This window comes from Meriones unguiculatus, chromosome 5 (genome assembly GCF_030254825.1).
Source record: "Meriones unguiculatus strain TT.TT164.6M chromosome 5, Bangor_MerUng_6.1, whole genome shotgun sequence".
Classification (NCBI taxonomy): Eukaryota; Metazoa; Chordata; class Mammalia; order Rodentia; family Muridae; genus Meriones; species Meriones unguiculatus.
Window position 1 is genome coordinate 88,391,465 of NC_083353.1, and position 8,185 is coordinate 88,399,649.

Consider the following 8,185-nt stretch of genomic DNA (forward strand, 5'->3'; position numbering starts at 1 on the left):
AACATCTAATCCCGATTCCTCCCACTCCATACCACCGATTATTGAGTCATCCCTGGCATCTAGGGTGTATATGCTACATGTCTCACAGTCACTATAGAGTCTGCTTTGGTTTGAAAACTTACTGTACCATAGTTCTTTTGCTTAAGTAAGCTTTGTGTTAGCTGAATAACATCCCTAATGTGAGGAGTGGCAATGCTAGCCTGTCATGTGTACCAAAGGGGTGTCAGAAAGTACTTCTTTTATGTAAAAAAGTGAAAATGTATTCCTAGGTGTATGTGTCTAACAAAAAGCATGGTATGATATAGAATTTGGTTCACTCAGGATGTTAGAATATATCCCTCACAGGAATGGGGAGATAGCTCAGAACTCTGTTTAAATACAGATGTAAATGTCACACAGTTATAAACACAGCACCAAGGAGGCAGAGACAGGAGGATCCCCAAGGTTTAGTGACCAGCTAGTGTGGTCTAATTAATGAGCTATATGTTAGGGAGAGATCTTGTCTCAAAGGAGTAGACAGCATTCATTTGGACGGGACCCCAAGTTGTCCTCTGGCCAGCACACACACGTGTACACACATGCTTATTATACACCCACATACAGGAGAATTCATGTGTGCATGTGCATGCATGTTTTCAGAAGTTAAAAACCAATGTTTCCCCCCACAGATCACAGATATGGGGGTTCTACTGTACACTCATTTTCAACAAAGCTGTATGTGCAGCAGCTTTCCTGAAGCCTGACTACTTTTGGTGTCTCTGTGATGACATTTGGGTAGATAATTAGCTAATATTCACTGTAGAGCAGTTTAAGAAAAGCCTATCGCCCTCACTCTAGATGTGTGAGGACAGTTGGGGTAGGACTCTGGCCAGCATCATCACAAAAGAAATGTCATGTCTCTTTCTCTAAATTTTGTTTATTTTATATATGTGTGCCTTGTGTGCATATGGTACCTGTGGAGGTCAGAAGAGGGTGTCAGGTTCCCTGGAACTGGACTTACAGATGGCTGTGAGCCACTCTGTGGGTGCTAAAATCTGTACCCAGGTCCTCTATAAGCGCAAGAGGAGCTCTTAGCAGGGGAGACATCTCCCCAGCCCAGAAATGTCATTTCTTATTTGTTGGTAGTCACCACCACTTCTAAGCAAACGGGTTGGGGGTCTCTGTTGATACGAGCCTTACTTGCTATGTTCTTTAAAATACAGGAACCAGAAGGTACACCTCAATGTTACCTCACAGTATTAAAACTATTTCTCAAGTCAATTAAGCTCTATGAAAGCAAACAGATGCTGTCCGTCCCCAACAAACCCTATATCTGTCATGGCTCTCTGTGGGGACTGTCACTGGAGGTTTGTGGATTACCCCCTGGAATTAGGATCTGTGGTAGGAAGAGTGTGAGGTGTTGTATGAAGGTCAGTTTCAAGCTACACAAGAACCTTCCGTTAGCTGGCAGTGGGGAGCAGCACCGCCGGCTAATCTACCAAGGCCGCTGGAGTTACTCAGCTGTATTAAACTGTTAGGAGGAAGAATGGAAATCGAAATAGATGGTATCCATTTGAGGTGTGCTGTTTGAAACGCGTTCACCGGGAGTGTTAAATCCAATACAGATGACAAGGTCAGCCGAGATCCACTGCTGTACACCAAGCAGAGCAACGCTCAGGTGCCCACTGCAGGCCGTTACTACACACTTCATTAGATTATACCCCCAACCCGAAACAATAACTTCTCAAGATCCAAACTGCACCTGAGGCCTGGAGAGCATCCCTCTGAGGTCCTTTAACCTTGGGATGGGGAACTGAGTGAGAAATGATTAGACTCCTAAAACTTGTTAGAGCTGAGAATTCACAAACTGATACTCAGACAGCATACTCTGAATTCCGCAGCGATTTTGACTTTGCTAGAGACTCAGATCGCTTTGTGTCCACTCCAAATTGCTGGTGCCAGTTGAGACATTACCTCAAAATCACGCTTATATTTCTGAGCATGGGAGGTTGTTTACATTAAGAATGCCGCTGCCTGTGACCTCCACGGCCCAATCTGTCATCTGCTAACTTCAGTCAAGATTCAGTTTTACCTGTATCACGTTCCGGTCATGAAGTTTAACGTGACCAGTGAGGATATGACCACACATTTCCAACCCTATCAGTCCCTTGTTTCAGCTTTATCTTTTTGTTGCCTCGTTCTTAAAGGCTAAGGGTTTATGTTCCTTGATCAATCTTGTGCTTTCGTGAAGTGACAACATCCATCCAGACATTGTTTGCCACCTTTGTGCCCTGCTAGATACCATCTGCCTTTCAGACAAAAGAAACGTCTTTGCAATGACACACCGCTACATTTTTGCCTCAAGGAATGAATTTGCTCATCCAATTAATGAATATTTCGTTAAGCTGATACTATTGGTTGAGTTCTGTGTATCTATGTGTTGCTATTTTTATAGGACTTTAGGGGGTCATTGGAAGTTACATGAGACTGAAAGTGAGAGACAAGGGAGCCAAACACTTCATTTCCGAGGGTAAATAGGCAACAGTGTTAGGAAATTGAGAATGTTCTTACACAGGGCAGTCTTTGAATACCTTACAAAGAGATAGAATTTGTAAAGATACCTGAAAGGAACAGAGGAAAGAATATCTCTGACCAGATAAACAACACATGCAAGCCTCTTGCAGGGGAAAAATAAGGTTAGTAAAACAGAGCCCTGGGCAAAAGATAAGGAGTCAGAAATGGACAGATATGGGGTTTTATGGTACAACCTGAGCCCAGGTCAGGAGTTTGGGCTTTGTTGCCTGAGTGATGAGAACCTAAGAGTTTTAAATGAAGGTCATCACTGCTGTGAAATTATTGCCACTCATGGAGCTGTTCCTTCCTGCCCAAGTATAGCCTGAGGGACTTTTGCGTGACCTTTACTAGATCTGAGTTCAAGTCACAGCTCTGTCCCTTACTGTCCTTACTATCCTATGTTAGATATGTTAATCTCTAACTCTAAAACCTAAAATGAGGGGAGGGGGGCACATAATATACGCCTCTTTAAATAATCTAAGTAAAGGGAGCATATCACATCTGTAACATAGAACCAAAGTTATTTCATTCATTCATTCATTCATGCTTTAATGCAACTAACTTGTATCCAACCATTGTTACTCGGCCCCTTCATGCAGTCAATTTTTTTTTATTACTTGTATATTATCCTTTATTTTCAAGGCATTTGACTTTCTGTCATTAGTGCCTCCTAAGTTATTAATATGGTAAGTCTTCAAACTTTCCATTTTCAGCTATTCCTGTACTTCCTAAAATCCAAAATCCTAAGAATGTGTGAGGAGCACACAGATGTCAGATTTCCACTTGCTTGGAAAATCCCTAGCTTCCGTCCCCAAAGCATCTGAAGGCTGAGATGTCATGATGCCAGGTGAGCCATTCTCAACCTTTAAGACACCAGAAATCGTGACCTGGCATTAATCCAATTATAAGACTGACAGGAATAATAAACAATACTGGTAATTCTAGGACCACTCCATATAAAAGTAGAATACTCCACAGTGTGTGCCGGCTCATGCTTGTACAGCTTTTGATTGTCTTTGAACCCAAAGCAGACCACCTCAGAAGACCAGTTCCCTGACTGAGCTCAGAAAATAGCCACCAGGCAAACTTCTTCAGCTCTCCACGAAACTCCAAGAAAGCTTCCTTCTTGATAATGACTTGGAATTGTGGCTAATCTGCTTTTATTGGTTTTCTTCGCTCTGCTAAGTCTCACTCAGCACAGACTTCTCTATTCTACGGAGGCTTCACAGTAATGAGTACTCTTAGCTGTAACAGAAATTCATTGTCCACGTTGATTTAAACCCAAAGGCAGAAGTAAGTGATTCTTGGTGTATAATATTGTGGCATTCCCTTTGAGAGCTACTAAAATAAGGAGTGTCACTGAACCCTTGATTTTTATTTCAAATGACAATAATTGCTCCTGAGGTAGTACCACACAGACAGTGATATTTCTTCTGTATAAAACACCCAGCCTAGAATCTGATCAAAATCTTACACAGTCAGGAAAGGCGCTGATTTTATTTCTTCTTAGAACTGTCTACGTCTGAGGTCACTGTGTCCAGACAGGTGTCTGACTTTCATAAAAGATTTCTCAGAATGATACTTCTCACAAATTCAGACTCATGTACCCAACGTTCTGATGGCTGCTCAGAGCGTGGCAAAAATCTACAAGTTAACAAACCCTGTGAACAGTGTGTCCTGATGCTACTTTTTTCTTCTCGTATAAAAAAAAAAAATCTCTAACAGTATGTCCAGCCTGTGTTCCTTAAAGACTATGAGACCAGCAGGTAAACTAATGATGGGAGTTGGGAGCAGTGAGCAGCCACACTGAAATTATTTCATGTTTTGATGAACACCTCTGCTCTGTTCTCACACATTACTAATTAAGAGAGTGTCCTGTATGCACTTCCTTCTTTGGTCGTCTTGAGAGGACTCTGTGATGGTGTGTTTGGACTCTCTCCCATGGTCCATGTACTATATATACCTCCTGTGTACTTTTCTAACAATAGCAGGAGGAAAGCATTTATTCAGAAATTTTTACAGCCAATGCTTTACCTGCAGTCTCTTCGAGTTTTGTTCCTCAACAGTGCTGTGACCCCAGAGAGAAATGTTCTGCCAATAGAGAAGAAGAAAGATGATTTGAGCTTTCACTGTCCAATTTTGAAATTGAACCATGGAAACAAAGAAGGTTTAGATTTTCCAGTTTGATGTTGAACAGTGTGTGTGTGTGTGTGTGTGTGTGTGTGTGTGTGTGCATATGAATACATTTTGTTTGTATTACACATCTCTGCACATATGAATACATGTTGTTTGTATTACACATCTCTGCACACATGTAGGTGCAGAGATGTGTAAATATGTATGGAAGCTTGAAAACAGCCTTGCATATCATTCCTCAGACACAACTCATTTTTGTTTGTTTGTTTGTTTGTTGGAGACAGTCCCATTGGCCTGAAGCAAGCCAAGTAAGAGAGGCTGGCTAGCCAGGAAGCCCTGGTGATACTCATGCCTCCATCTCCTGTCTCCCCAGCAGGATATCCTCCGGGGATAACAAAATATGCACTCTTCCCAGCTAGTGGGTGCCCACGTGGGTTCTGGGGATGGGCCTCACGTGCAAGCACTTTATGGTGTAGTATTTTTTTTCCTTATTTATGTATGTGCCATGAACTAGAGTCCACACCTAGCAACAAAAATAATAAAGCTTGCTAGAGAAAAATATCAAGTCACTGCTTTGAGGAAGCAGAAAGAACCTAACACACCAAAGTCCTTCTATCTTCCAGGAAGTCTTTCCTGTGGCATGTCTGCACTTCCTCTCTCTCTTTCTCAGTATCAGTATAGGTTCTCATTCTTTAGTCTTCTACGGTGACCTCTGTCATGACTCTAGCCGAACTGGAATGTATTTTTCAGCCCTTGACTTTGTCTGAGCACATGACCAGCATTGGCAATGGGTAATCAGTTAGCAAGTAAGATAATAGTATAAAATAGGACTGGGGTTTTTTTATGTGTGGTTCGGTTGAAACCCCTATTATGAAAATTCACTTAAATAGGGTGGAACTATTTTACGTGACTTTTCAGCAATTTGTGGCTTTAATGGAAGGCCTCAAAGTACACTAGAATGACTTAGAATCCAAAAGAAGGGGAGGAAAACCCAAGGGTCCTAAAGCTTGGGTGCCACTGGACAGGGATCTGGGACTACCTTGGACCCAAGTCTGTCTTTCATCTGTGGAATACCATCTGAGGTCAGGGGGCATCTGTAAGTTCAGTTCCTAGGCTTTGGCTGTGAAGAGAAGTCATCTGTTTCAAACTCTGGCTGATACCGTGAGCCAAGCCTTTAATGGTATCAGCGAGGCAGCTGGCAGTGTCCTGCCCCTTCACTGCACTTCCTGGATGGGCACCATGAAGGAAGAGTCTGGTGATATGTCCACCCCCCAGGCATGGAAGGTAGCTCTGGAAGCTGTCCACTCTGGACTCCAGTCCCATCCATGCTGTCCGGGAATCACTGGAACTGGAAGGCTACCTTACCACTGAACTTCTGTCATTCCTTCTGGCCCAAAGCAGCTGAGCTCGCTGCCAGTCAGGACAGCACTGGCAGTATAGAAGGTCTCCTGCTCCGTGCACCTGGACTGGGTGCTCAAACCAGACCAGAAATGTGTTGCTGGATCCATCCGAAACAAACTTGGTGCAATTCTGAGCCAGAACCATCCCTAGCCGCTTGAGTTCGACCTTCACCCTGTACTCAGCCTTCCCAGAACTGGACCCATGTAAGCCCAGCCCAGCAATAAACACCTTTCTGTCCACTGCAAGTTGGATGCTGTCACAGCACCCACATTACCTCCACTGGTTACTTCGGTAGGCTGAAGACTAAAAACAGTGGCACGTCTGTGGAGCAAGGCCCTTCTTCTTGGTCAGGGGGAAGTCAAGGAGGGACTTTTTGGCAGCATCAAAGGAAGATATTGTGGGACTCCTCTAAGGTCAGGAGATCTGACTAGGCAGGACCATTGGCAGACTCCTCCAGGGTCATAGTTGGAAATTAGACCAGATAGAGGGCTCTTCCCAAAATGTGCCTCTTGCTGTGAGGGGTAGCTGGGAGGCCCTGTCTCGTGCACTCTGCCACAGTGCAGTTCAGTATCGCCTCAAAGACCACAGTCTCCTTGGTGTTAAGAGCCTCCCTGGTCACAGTGACCTCCAGTGTCTGCCGGTCAATTTCACAGAAGCCTCCAGACCGCAGAGACACTTCAGCCTGTACATGGATGACCTCCCAGCCCAGCTGGGTCAGTTCAGGCTCCTCAAACCGTCGGCTCTGGGATAGCAGCACACAGGCATTTTGGACTTCCAAACTTGTCTCCAGAAAGTTGACACAGGCCTTGGCAGGCACGGGCACAATGTAGTTCTTGGCACCCTACAAAATGGCCTGCACTGTGCCTGCCTCCACATCAGTCTCGTCACCCTACATGGACTTTAACAAGACCAGGAAGACGGTAGGCTCTAAGTCGGGAATGAAGATTTCTGACTTGACTTCGGCAAGATCCCCGGAGAACATCGCACGGAAGACAGAGATGCCAACAGCCAAGACACACTCTCGCACAGCGTAGGGTGGAAGGACTGTCAGTTGGGACTCTCGGGATGGTTGTTGTCCAGCAAGGGTGGTGCCCGCAGCAGATGGGCACCAGGCAGAAAGGCAAAGGCCGATCTTCCTGCTCACTGCCGCGTCTGCCTTGTTGCTGTTGGCTATGTGGTGGCAGTACCCGCAGGGGCACTAACCGGTGGGTACAGTTCCGCAGCCATCTTCCTAGAACTGTTCCTTCAAGTGTGGGTTTGTTCTTTTCTGTGAAAAGAGCATGACCAAGGACTGTTGGTCCTTTTAGCACCACAGAAAAATCAAAGGTCAAGCCCCTGGGGACTCACGGGTGAAAACAAAGCTGCCCAAGTGACCACCGTTTAAACAGTCTAAGCTACTGATCCAAATTCATTAGACGTCATTGCTTTAGTCAGCTGAGTTAGGGAGACATTTGTCACATGGCATGATTGTGGCTAGAACAGACTAATGCATTGTCAGAAAAAAACAGACTTCCTCAGTTTTCTGGGTTAACCGTCGACAGTTCATTTTTTGCCAGAAAACATCCGTGTCCTGTGCTGTTTAAACCCAGCGACCAGTACAAATTTATCACTTGGTTGGGAAGCAAAATGTTGTACAGAGATAAGAGTAAGTATATCAAGCAGAAATCAAAGTTTATACATCTATCTCAAAACTAAAATCCACAACTTTATTTGCACAATGCTGTAACTGTACATCAAAATTTCAAAAATTCTAAAGGCTGAAACCAGTAAAGTCTGTACATGGATATGTGAGTATGCAAACCCCATTTTATTTAGCAGAGCAAGTAAATGCAGAGCGGTCAGTGATAAATACACAAAAAAACACTAATGTACCTCGGTCTGTTTGACAAGGTGTGGGGCTAGAATGTGAGTCCACCGAGGAAGTTAAGAAACCATCTGTCTGCATTCAGCTCGTACCCTAAATGGACGAATGCCTGTCTCACCTCTCAATTCCTCTTTCACCCACTAACCTCAGAAATTTCTCCAACAACTGCACTGAGTCACTTGCTTACCCCGTCCCCAGCAATGTCTCCAGCGCTCTGACACAGACAGAGAA

At 44.4% G+C, this 8,185-nt stretch overlaps 1 pseudogene; it reads right to left on the reverse strand.

The window, feature by feature from the left end:
- Nucleotides 1–5,872: 5,872 nt before the first annotated feature.
- Nucleotides 5,873–7,317, reverse strand: LOC110551650 (BTB/POZ domain-containing protein 6-like; annotated as a pseudogene).
- Between the last annotated feature and the right edge of the window lie 868 nt (nt 7,318–8,185).